The sequence below is a fragment of the Lontra canadensis genome, unplaced genomic scaffold (assembly GCF_010015895.1).
Source record: "Lontra canadensis isolate GAN:19392208 unplaced genomic scaffold, GSC_riverotter_1.0 scaffold42, whole genome shotgun sequence".
NCBI lineage: Eukaryota > Metazoa > Chordata > Mammalia > Carnivora > Mustelidae > Lontra > Lontra canadensis.
In genome coordinates this window covers 10,194,452-10,207,328 of record NW_022631036.1, presented here as the reverse complement: position 1 = coordinate 10,207,328, position 12,877 = coordinate 10,194,452, and the positions used below count along the sequence as shown (strand labels likewise).

The 12,877-nt window shown below is 36.5% G+C and overlaps 1 protein-coding gene and 1 pseudogene across 6 annotated transcripts in view; both read left to right on the top strand.

Annotated features, from left to right (window-relative positions):
• The window catches only part of LRFN5 (leucine rich repeat and fibronectin type III domain containing 5), a 244,815-nt gene that overhangs the window by 63,282 nt on the left and 168,656 nt on the right, over nt 1–12,877 (top strand). The window lies entirely within an intron of this gene.
• Nucleotides 4,414–4,751, top strand: LOC116875599 (annotated as a pseudogene).

Sequence of the window (12,877 nt, the reverse complement as noted above, 5' to 3'; positions counted from 1 at the left end):
AAAATTCGTATTCCTAACAGTAATTGAAAGGTGGTAAGAAGTCACAGAAGTTACATATTCCAAGAGTTTTAAAATTATCTTATCTGGATGTTTCTAGATGCTTGTAAAAGAAAATTGACCAGTAATACATTTAATCTGTGCTAATTCTTTTTCTCCTTTGTCGAAGCCCTGAGTAGTAATTGCAGTTAAAAGACACTGGAGTTCATTTAGAAGAGTTCTATATATTTTTTATAAGAATTCTATATTTTTAAGAAATTTCAAAATCCTAAGTGTAGGGAAAGATATTAGTCTTATCCCCATTTTTCAGAAATGGAAACTGATGTGTAGAGTGTTATTTAAAGTATCCCATGCTGGGCCACATTAATCAACAAAGATAATCTATTTTAGTAGTTTCCTTAATGAATATTTCAAATTATTATCACTACTTCTGCTGAATGGAAAAATGAATCATGCAATAGATTTTGCATTTTATCCCCCTGTAGTTTCTCAAGGCTCTTTTTAAGTAAAGAGCGTGCAGGTTTGTAAGGGGGTGAAATGCAATCTAAAGGAATTAATTTTCAGCTGATGAAAGTGTTATTTTTATAGTTGGATTTCATTCTCCCAAAGTTTCTATTTTGTGGCTTAGAAATTGTTCATCTAAGGGAAACACAGAAGCCAGGAAAAATTCTAACTCATGGTAGTAATACCTTTCCGTGGGGTAGGAGTTTCTTTGGAAAGGCTCCTTAGCCATTTCTCCTGGAGTTTGAGTAGTACGGATCGAGGGAAACAAAACATGATGGAGTGTTAGTTTAGACAAGAATGGTGGCTTCAATATGCAATATAGGCTGTCACTCACTCCTTGCTTTGTTTTCTTCTGACCCTACGTTCCTAAATTTCATGGTTGTGTATACAAAGTGTCCCCACTAGGATTGGAGGCAGTTCATCCTAAACTTTGATGTAAAATAATAGCAAAGAACAAAATCACCCTTATTTAGCAAAGGGGATATTTGGTAAAGTTGTTATCCTGTAGCACTGCTGTTTAATATGATAGTTGTAGCTATTTGTACTATTTAACACTGGAAATATGGCTAATGTGATGGAGGAACTGAATTTTCAATTCTGTTTAATTTTAGTTAATTTAAATTTAAATAGCCCTGTGTGGCTAGTGACTACCACACAGGACAGTGATGTGTGTAGCTCTGGAACTCAAGAGTGGCTGCTTGATGTCCAAGCTCCTGTTCTTTCCTGAATATATGGAGTGCTAGCTCCTTGCTAGGGCTCCTTGACCCCTACCTCATTTACAAACTTGAACAATCCTTTTTCCCTTACGTGGGCCCATCTTGAAGAGCTAGATTTCTATCTATAAAAGTCTTTGGTTTGTCAACATCTCCTAGTCATCCTCTAGCTTTGGACCATAGGTGGCCTGTTTGCTTTCTCTGGGTCTTTTCTAGTTAGGACTGGGTCCTATTCCTTCCAGTTTTGATTTACACTGACAATACTGAGCATGACTGGCAGATGGTTACAGCCGTTCACAGTTAGTGATTTTCAATTCTTGAACATATAATTTCTTTTCTGTAGTTTGTGGTGGACGTCTTGGCTGGCGTCATTGGGCTCTATAGCTAGTTTCAGCAGCTGTCCTAGATCCCTGCATGCCAGATCTGGTGATGAAACTGTCATTTTTCATTTTGTTCCTGCACAGCTAGATCATTACTGGCTATAGAACCGTGGGTTCTTATCATTTTGCTCTAGCTTCTTTAGTCCTAAAATGGAGGTAAGTGCTCACTTCGGCAGCACATATACTAAAATCGGAACTAAAATGGAGATAATACTTGTACCTAGCTCATTTGGTTACTTGAGGAATAAATGAATTAATATGAGAGGGACTTTGAATGGTGCTTGGATAAAATGCTTGTTGTATAAATCACCATTAGTAATGGTATTTCAGTAGTTTACTTAAGATGCTATGATTGATTGAAACTATTTTCATATAACTTCATTTTTATTTACACGTCAAAATATTACAAAAATAGATTCTTTTAAAATTTTTTGTAATTTAGATTGAAAATTTTGTAGGGGAATCTTAAGAAGGAGACTATATTACATATTCAACTTCAAGAATTTGAAATTTGCATTCAACACTCAATTTTCATCCAGAGTTTTCTAATCTGTGACCTTGGGCCATTAAATGAATGTGCGTTTTCTTTTTCTTTCCTGTCTCCCATTATTGCCTAACTTAATAACCACTAGAAATTCTCAGAAGGTAGTTTTAAAAATGTCAGTTATTAATTACATATGCCCTTTTGGGTTTTACCACTATCCCACAAAGCTTTAGAATGTTTCCTTGCAGAATAGTGTTCCCAAGTGCAAGACAGCTTTTCAAATAACTTGTAAGAGAATGAATTTTTATTTATTTATTTATTTATTTATTTATCTATTATAGAGTGAGAGAGAGGAAGAGAGAGAGAGAGAGAGAGAGATCATGAGGGGGAGGGGCAGAGGGAGAGGGAGAGAGAATCTCAAACAGACTCTGCACTTAGTGCGGAGCCTGACACAGGACTCCCATCGCATGACCCCGAGATCACAACCTGAGCTGAAACCAAGAATTAGATGCTTAACCGATTCCACCACCTAGGTGCCCTGAGAATGATTTTTTTTTTCATATAACTAGAATTATTTACTACAATTAGTGTCTCTTTAGTTTGAGATTTTTTTTTTAATAATTGGTATCTTTATACCAGATATCAGGCAGAGTTTATATGGAAATCTGATTTCCTGAAGAATAACCAAGCCAAGGACACTGTGTACTTATCTTCATTGAGTACCACTGACTTTGTTTACTTTAACTCTGGCTTCTATTCTTCTAAACATTCAATGTATATATAAATATATATGTACATATGCATGTATATGTTGGTAATTGCTTATTTTTTTTCAAGCACTTGTGCCCTGTAGAAGAGAAGAAGAGGTGGAAAATCAATATGAATAATCTTGGCAAATATGTAGTAGAAGTATGTAATTTTGTTTACTGAGACAAATGACTACTTAAGTAGTGTTGTGAGAAATGGTTAGCTAACTAACAAAAAACAAGACAAACAAAACAAAACAACAAAAACCATATTCCAAGAGGAATAGATAAAGCATTTATATGTATATGAACTCTTAATAATACAAGAAGAAATAATACAAGATTATATATTTCCTGAGGAAATATATAATCTTACAATGGAACAGAGCTTCATAGCCATAATTCTTAATCTGGAAACCATAGAAGGAAAAACATTACATTATAAAAATCAGTTACATTAGAATAAAATCTGTATTGCAAAGATACAAAATTCAAATACAAAGATGGAGAACTATTTGCAATTTATAGCATAGAAGTGTGCTAATATTGCTAAGATGTTCTAGAAATCAAGAATAAGATAAAAATTAACAAAAAGGTGGACTTTTATTTTTTTTAAAGATTTTTTATTCATTTTTTGGACAGACAGAGATCACAAGTAGGCAGAGAGGCAGGCAGAGACAGAGTGGGGTAAAGCAGGCTCCCTGCCGATCAGACAGCCCGAGGCAGGGCTCGATCCCAGGACCCTGGGACCATAACCTGAGCTGAAGGCTGAGGCTTTAACCCATTGAGCCACCCAGGCACCCCGAGGGGTGGACTTTTAATAAAATAAGGTGATATAGTGGTTCCTACAGTTAGGGAATGAAGTCCTAATCCTAACCCTAATGTCCATCAGAATCCTACTAGAAATTCAAATTAAAGCAACACTGATAGAATTTAATCTCTTGAATTGATTAGTATTTGTAAGATTCTTAAACCCTCACTACTGGTATAATTGTTAGTAACAAAATAATATGTGCTGCTTGTGAGGGTGTAAACAGTACATCTCATATGTTGGACAGTTTTAGAAGATCTATAAATATTAAAACTCTATGCACCTTGTTAACCCAGGCATTTCTTCTTCCAGAAGTTTTTTACTAGTTGTATAGTTACATATTCATGAAATAAAATTTATATAAAACTTTATACTGTTGCGTGCCTGGCTGGCTCATTTGGTAGAGTATGCAACTCTTGATGGAGTCATGAATTCAAACCCCACTTTGGGGGTAGAGTTTATTTAAAACACATGTGCACACACATAAACACACACACACACAAGTGTCAAAAAAATTATACTATAGTATTATTATAGTAGCAGAAACAGCTTAAGCTTTCATAGTGTTTGATTGTTAAGTGAATTAAGGTATGCCCATATGACGGAAAGCTCTTGAACTCTAATAATTTAAAAAAAAATGAATAAGGAAATTTTCTATACAGGCAACCAAGCTATACTGGCAGAGAATCAAGGCATTGTGGGAGCTCTTTCCTTTCTCTGTCATGGCTATTTTGGTGGCCACTCTTGGCTGGGGCCATCCCATACCTAAAGCAGGAAGATGGTGGCTGCAAAGAAGATGAAAAAGTCGCTGAAGTCAATCAACACTAGGCTCCAATTCAATATGAAAAGTGGAAAATACATGGTGGAGTACAAGCAGACTCTACAAATGACCAGACATAGTAAAGGGAAACTTGTCATCCTCACCAACAACTGCTCAGCCTCATGGAGATCTGAAATGGAATACTATTGGCCCAAACTAGTGTCACTACAGTGGCAATAATATTGAATTGGGCACAGCATGTGGGAAATACTACAGAGTATGCACACTGACTATCATTGATCCAGGTGATAATGATATCATTAGAAGCCATGCCAGAACAGACTGGTGAAGAGTAAATCATGAAAAATTTTTCTTTAATAAAACTAGCCAGAGCTTGTTTAACAGAAAAGAAGAAGAAGAAGAAGAGGAGGATGAGGAGGAGGAGGAAGAGGAGGAGGAGGAAGTTGTTGCTGTATGGTATGTGAAGTAAATAGCATAAAGCAAAAATACAGTCCAATAAAAATATGTATTTCTGTATTCATATATATATATGAAACTCTGGGAGAATGTGTATTATTGAAGGTGTCATGTGGGAACTGGATGTATGAACACAGGGATTAGAAGGAAACTTTTTCCTATATTATTTTGTGTATGTTTTTGATTTATGAATAGCAAGGATGCATTACCTATTCAAAAATATATATAAATTGAATAAAAAATGTTAATTAGGGAAAGTATCCCTTTGAGAAACTCAAAATAAATTATATTTCTATAATTTATGTTTCAAGCCATCTGTAACAATATTAATTTCATTCATTATTTTGGCACAATGGATCTTTGGGCCTCTAAAGTTCATTGTTTTAAATTTCATCTTTGGTTATATTTTGTTAAATTATAAAGTCCTAATTCCTCACTAGAATAGTCCTGAAATTTGAATCATTTTTATTTCCGCCTATAGCAAAATAAAGACCCAGGAAGATTACATTTACATAATGTCAGAAAGCATGGTAGTGGGAGAAATGGACTAAATTTTCTTTTTTCTAACTTCCAGCCAATATTCCTTCAATGATGATGAATTCTATTACATTGTGCTATCATTTCTTATGTGTTCTATTTTAGCTTTAAAAGCTTCTATTTTATTATTTTGTAAAAACCTTGAACTGCCTCTGCAAGGACAAAATGTTAGCAAAATGGAACATGAGAATTTGGAACTAAAAATACTAATATCTATTTTTCTTTTAATTTATTATTAGTCTGTAAAGGTCATCCTTGGCTACAAAGGGAATTCATTTTCTAATATGGCAATACTTTGAAAATATGTCTAGAATATTTGACAAAGTTATTTAAAGATATTTCTATTATCAAGAAAATTTATAATTTAAAAAGAAATCAAATTCTTCATACGATAATAGCATATGATGAGAATTTGGACTATCTTTCCTAAAGTCTAAAAATTATTTTAATGGGAAACTAATAATTATTTTATCCTAAAAATGTAGGGCAACTAAATAGCATTTTCCTCTTTAAAGTATTTTCCCCCCACTTCTAACATCTTGCTTCCTTCTCTTAAATCTTAGATACCAGATGCTTTAACTCATCATCTGTATTTGTTCTTCCTCGCCTCACTTAGGGCAATTAATCCTGTTTCTTTGACTCCAGTACCTCTTTCAACAATCCACCTCTCTTCAAACAAGATTGTTAAATAAATCTTTCTAAAGCATCACCTTGTCTCAGATCATATTGAAGCCAAAGGAGCTTCAATATCTCACAATATGTTCAGGAGGGATAAAATACCTCAGAGTCAAATCTTGATTCAAAATCTATTTATTCAGCATCTGGCCATGTTGCAAGGTCTACAGGGACGTATTTCCTGTATTCCTACTACCAGCCTTTCTGAAAGCCAGAGGCTTAATTCATTTTCAAGTTCTAGCTTTAGTAGGTAAGCAAGGGCAAAATACTCTTTCTCTAGATGCTACAGTTTCCTTATTTGTGAAATTGGGATGAAAAAGTATACTTATCATTACTAGATACTGTTAGGATTAAATGAGGTTGACACATGTAACATGCTTTAGAAAGTGTTTGGCATATAGCAATCACTCTTCCCTTTTTAGTTCTTTTTATCCCCTTCCTCCTGGAAGAGTCAAGGTTGTATCTGACTTCTCTTAGGCACGTCTGTGTCTCCCGTGTAAGATTCTATTCCTCCTCATCTCACGTTACTCAAATTCTATCCTTCCTTCAGATCACAGTTTAAATGACTTCTTTCTGATACAGATACCTCCATGCACTTCAACCAGACACCGAATAGCACCAGACTGCAACTTTCACTTAGCTCTTAATCAGATACTTCTTAGGAATAAAGATCGTGTTTTAATTATTTGATTCCATCTAATGCCTGGATGCTCAGACTTCCTTTACAAAGAGACAGAATCAATAAAGTAACAAATTTCTTACATGTTATGTATATATCTTATGGACTCTACTTGGAAAAAGTGATAACCTTCAGTCCTTTCATCATATTGGCAATCCACATGTCTTTCTATTTTTACATGATACTCATTGGAGGTTCCTTGGATACAAGAATCTTTTCACTTGTATTTGTGAATGGAATCAGTGTGTTTAAATCTCCTCAGGTTGTTCTCTTTTGCAGCTAAGGCTGAGATTCAGTGCTATAGGGACACAGAAGGGAACAAGGACTGAACTGGGTAATTGAGAGCAAGGAGAACTGGGGGGGATGTCAGAGGCTGGATTCTAGTCTTTGTTCTGCTATTGATAGATAATTATTTATTCTCTGTGAAATCAGTTTTCTCTCTCTCTCTCTCTCTTTTTTTTTTTTTTGGTATTCGGCAAACATTTATTAAGGGCATGCTTTGTGCCAGACACCATGAAAGGAGTTGGATTAATGATCTCCAAACCCCTTCCAATTCCTAATCATCTGATTTTACTGTCTATGATTTATAAATTTGGAGATAATTGGCAACACATAGTAGATTGGCAGTAATTAGGATGCCTGGGTGGCTGTGAGGTCATGATTCCAGAGTTCTGGGATCAAGTCCCTCCTCAGGCTCCTTGCTCAGCGGGGAGTCTGCTTCTCTCTCCCCCTCTGCCTGCCATTCTCGCTGCTTGTGCTCTCTCTCTCTCTCTCTGACAAATAAATAAGCATCAGCAATAAGCCTCTATATAGGGTCACTGGGTGAGTGGGTGGTAAAAAAAGGTTGCTGATTGTAACTGTTCAAGGAATTGAGTATGTAGTACTGATAAGAAGCATCTATTGTATCAAAAACAGAAAAGTAATCAAAGTTAGTTTGTAGAAATGAAACTGTCTAAGCCAATGGATTCATTAGAGTATAAGTTGAAGAAAGTTTGAGAAAATACAAAATGGGAAAAAGTAGATGACAGACTTGCAGATTTTTTCCCCATTTTTACCACCCACCAGAGTAGCGAGAATTAAATCAATGCATTTCAAACATTAACATACACAGGCATCACCAAGGAGTTTTTGTGAAAATGAAGATCATGACCTAGTAAGTCTCAGGGGTAGGGCCTACAATTCTGATTTGGCAACACATAGTAGATTAATTTGAAATAGGGCATCTTAAAATTGATGTATCTCTAGAACTTACGAGGGACATTCAGTAAGATAACTTGTTTTTATTTTCATTTTTTTAAGGATTTTATTCATTTATTTATTTTAGAGAGAGAGGCTGCTTGCAAGGAGTGGAGGGAGAGGGAGAAGCAGACTCCTCATTGAGCGTGGAGCCCGATACGGGACTCAGTTTTATCACCCTGAGATCATGATCTGAGCCAAAATCAAGAGTTGGGCATTCAACTGACTAAGCCACCCAGGTGCCCCTTAGTAAGATACGTTGTAGCTTATTATAGTGGATTTCTTAAAAAAGAAAGACTTTGCCTGCCTTCAAGGATATGATATGAAATAATGGTACCCATTCCAAAAACAGTGCACACAAGTTAATCTCATTCCTTTAAGACCCCTTCACTTGCTAAATTAACTTCCTATTCTTTTATGCATGGCAGAATGAATTGGTTCCAGGTCAGAAAGACTTCATTTACAATTAGATTTGGGGGAAATTGGCCAATAATATCAAAAGGTTTTAAAACATTTCATCAGGGGTGCCTGGGTGGCTCAGTGGTTTAAGTCTCATCCTTCAGCTCAGGTCATGATTCCAGGGTCCTGGGATCGAGGCCTGCATTGGGCTCTCTGCTCAGAGGGGAGCCTGCTTCCCTCTCTCTCTCTCTCTCTCTCTCTGCCTGCCTCTCTGCCTACTTGTGATCTCTCTCTCTGTTAAATAAATAAAGCCAAAATTATTAAAAAAAAAAAAAAAGAAATACATGTGAAAATGTTACAAACTCCAGTGAGAGATAGAGCAACATGTCAAAATAATATGAAGGGGGAGTTTGGGGAAAGAGTTTCTGCAGTTTACAAAGGTAAGGTGATTTCAGGAAGAACTTGTTTCATATTATTATTTAAAGATTGTATTTATTTGTTTGAGAGAGAGAGCATGAGAGGGGAGAGGAGCAGAAAGACAGAGAGAGAGGGAGAGAATCTTCAGCAAACCCTGTGTTGAGCATGGAGCCCTATGAGGGGCTCCATCCCATGATTCTGAGATCATGACCTGAGCCGGAACTGAGTCTGAGGCTTAACTGACTGAACCACTTAAGTACCCCAGAACTTGGTTCATCTTTAAAAGTGTAAACATAACTTCTGAGATTAGGAACTTCTAGAGTACAGCTGGGCTGTTTTATTTCCAACTGACTTTGGTTATAGTGTAAAAATTCACATACTTCAGGAGTGCATGTCCTTACCTGTTTATGTGACATTAATATTGTGAGGAAGAGGGCCTTATAGAAAACAGGGTTATTGAGTCAACACCAAAGACTAATCAGAAAATTATCTGCACTTTATTTTTTTACTTACTTATTTATTTATATAAAAAAGGGCTTGAAGCCCAGCATAGAGCCCAACACGGGCCTTGAAGGCTTAAACTCACAATCATGAGATCCATACTTGAGCTGGGATCAAGAGTTGGACACTTAGCCAATGAACCACTCAGGTACCCTGACATGAACTTTATATGGAGATATGGTCAATAGTAAAATTGAAAGGAGGAATATTACAAAGGCAACGAAAGAAATAAAGTAAGAACATCAGAGTTGAGAGTAGTAACCATGGAAAGAGAAAAAAGACCCATTTTTTTCTGTTTAAACAATAAAAAAACAAACTGACAAGGGAAAGCATATTCATGGGCTGTTCACATTAGGGGAATAGGAGGAAAGAATACCTGTCAAGAGTGAAGAAAGGAGATTTATAGATCAGGGAAAAAATCAGCAAGACAGGACTAAAGCACTTTTAAAGCAACATTAAGAGTGTACTTTTCTATGAGACACATACATTTTTGGCAGAATAGATGCATGGTGTTGATGCTTTCTCCATCTAGTTCTGCAGCCCAGGGGAAGCTCGAGAAGTAGCTGAGGGTGTGTAGGGACTGGTGACTACTGTTAATAGTATCACAGAACCTAACTGTGGAGTGGAGTAAGGATTGCATGGGAATAGCTGGCCATATATTTCAGGGGAAATAAAAGTAGCTAGAGATGAACCAGTGAGTTGAGTGAGTTAGAAGGCACTTTTGTCTAAGTTTCTGATGATTATAAAGAGGGAAATGTGTTACTTTGCTAGATCTGGGGGTGAAAAGATATTTGAAACCTTGGGATTTGGATATGGTATGAGATGATAAATTATAAAACATGGTTACACAAGGCATAGATGACTGATACAGCGTGAATATTATCATGAATGACTTGAGGGAGAGAAGTTTCTTTAAAACAATTATGGTGTGAGCTCCACCTGATTATTAAAATGAGTACAGATGTCTGCAAATACGGGTTGGAAAGAAATCCTACAAGCCAGTTCTTGAACTTGTCAAGGAGGGAGAAAATGGATCCCACTTTTGAACTGCTGTGGAGTATATAATAATACAATAGATCAATATGGTTGAGGAGAAATTTAGAGCTAATACAGTCCAAATGCATGTAATTTATAGATGAGGACGCTTATAATCAAGAAATTAAATTACTTGTCCAAAAACATGAATCTCTTATAAAAGAGTTGGGATTAGGATATAAGATGATTGACCTCTCTTGTTCTTTGTACTGGTGAAGATGATGGCTGCACTTTAGACAATAGGGGCTTAGGTATACATACCAAGGACTTACTGTAGATGGGAACTTTGCTCACAGCTAATGCAAACAAAAAACTAGAGTGACCTTTTGACTCTAATTCCCCCTCCATAATATTCTCTCCATGAGAGAAGTGATTTTTATCTGGTTTATTTCCTGGTGTATCCCTAATAGATATTTGGTATTCCATGTATATCTGCTGGATCTATGTCTAAAAATATATTTTTAAATTTAGGATCTGCTAATCAGCTAGCTGTTACTGTGGAACTATGACTGTTAAGGGAAATGTTTACTGAATGCTAATCACTTCCAGTGCCTATTAAGTATTGATGGACAGGAGCAATGGATAATACTTTTGAACAAACATTATGAACCATATGATGTGCATTTTTTTTATTACATAACAACTCTTGAAAGTAATAATTATAATGTGGGAGACCTAATGTATTTGAGCTATTTCCTACTACTAAAGTTCAGGCCAGTTATGGTGAACTCATCAGGCAAAACACATTGAAGATAATTTATAAGGAGGATTTATAAGGAGGATTAAGGATTTTCTTGGGAAAGAATGTCTCCTAAAACAGAAGATATCAGACCAAAATGGGTTTATCAAAAAACCATTAGTGGGGCACCTGGGTGGATCAGTGGGTTAAGCCTCTGCCTTCGGCTCAGGGCATGATCTCAGGATTCTGGGATCAAGCCCTGAATCGGGCTCTCTGCTCAGCAGGGAGGACGCTTCCCCCTCTCTCTACCTGCCTCTCTGCCTACTTGTGATCTCTCTCTCTCTGTCAAATAAATAAAATCTTAAAAACAAAACAAAACAAACAAACAAAAAAAAACAACAACATTAGTTTTCAAATGGGAGTTTCTGATGTAGTAGATGGAATCTTTACCCCAGTTTAGCTGTATGTTACCATGTGTGCTCTACTGGCAGGAAGAAAGGCTGCTGTAATAATTGGTGTAATACTTAGGAAAATGAGTAGTGTGATGGAGAGATAAACTCCTTCAACACTGACCACTCACTATTGAGAAGGTTCAGGGCAATGGTAATAGCATCATAAACACCGGAAGGAAAAGTTGAGTTTAGCACACTAGTCTGAAAGTCTGTGCCGTCTTAGACTGAGCCGCTGTATCAGCAGTATCACCATCATATGGAAACATTTTAGAAAAGCAGCACATCAAGCCCTACCCCAGATCAGTGGATTCGGAAACTGCATGTTAACAAGCTTCCCACCTTAAAGGAAGTGATCCCTGGCCAAGCAATTCATTGAAATGGAACCAAGCAGAACAATGACGATGTCAGGGAGAGCAGTCTTGCCAGGAAGATGTAAGACATATGAGGATTCTCTACAGATTTGGTAGGTGGGTAAAGATGTTATGGGAGCAGATGAAGGAGAATATGAATGAGATCTTGGTAATGATTATTAACATGACTCCATTTGTAAATACAAGTCAGTGAAGCCTAGTAAAATTGAGGTTTTGTCTACTTTACAGATAAAGACAGCACAGCTCAGAGAAGTTAACTTCCTTCCTCAAGGTGATACAGAGTCTGTTCTTTTTCCTCTACTGCCAGTATTTTAAATGAGAAGTGACCTGGCTAGCAAGAATCATGCCCTCCCTACATTTTCACACAATATCAGGAGCCAGGAGAGACAATATGGCCTTTTCGTAATGAGCACTTGGGCAAGATGGCTGTTCATGTGTAGGAAATGCCAAGTTTCTCCTAAAGCAAAAAAGTGGAGAAGATGAAAACTGGGTAGTAAAAGGACTCTGTTGATTTGAAATGTCACCCAAAGAAACTAGGTTGATTCAAATGAGAGTTACAAGGTAGGAGTTGCAGGTGTCATTCACAAGAAAGATTGCAAAAAATCAGAGAAGATATTGGAGGCCCCAGAAGTGAAGGTGGCAAAGTTATAAGGATGGCCAAACTTATAAGGATGAAGATAGAGTTGGTTTGGGGAGCTGGCAGGAGAATGATTAAACACTAAATCCAACATCTTTTAGACAGCCTACACTTCTAAATTGAGTCAATGTGGACACACTGGCACAATTGTTAACTAAAATCCTGATTATGAAAAGGCCAGCTTCTGTCTAAGGGCTCAGTTATGTTTTAGAAACTTAATCACATTAATTCCCACTGTAATCCCTGGAGACCAGGGTATATACAATACTACTTAAATATATAAATTTTCTATCTCTCAATTGAGGCATAGAAAGAATTTGGTAAAACAGCCCCCTTCTTTCAAGCTGAAATAGTATGGAGAGTATTTTTATAGAATCTGAGTAAGCC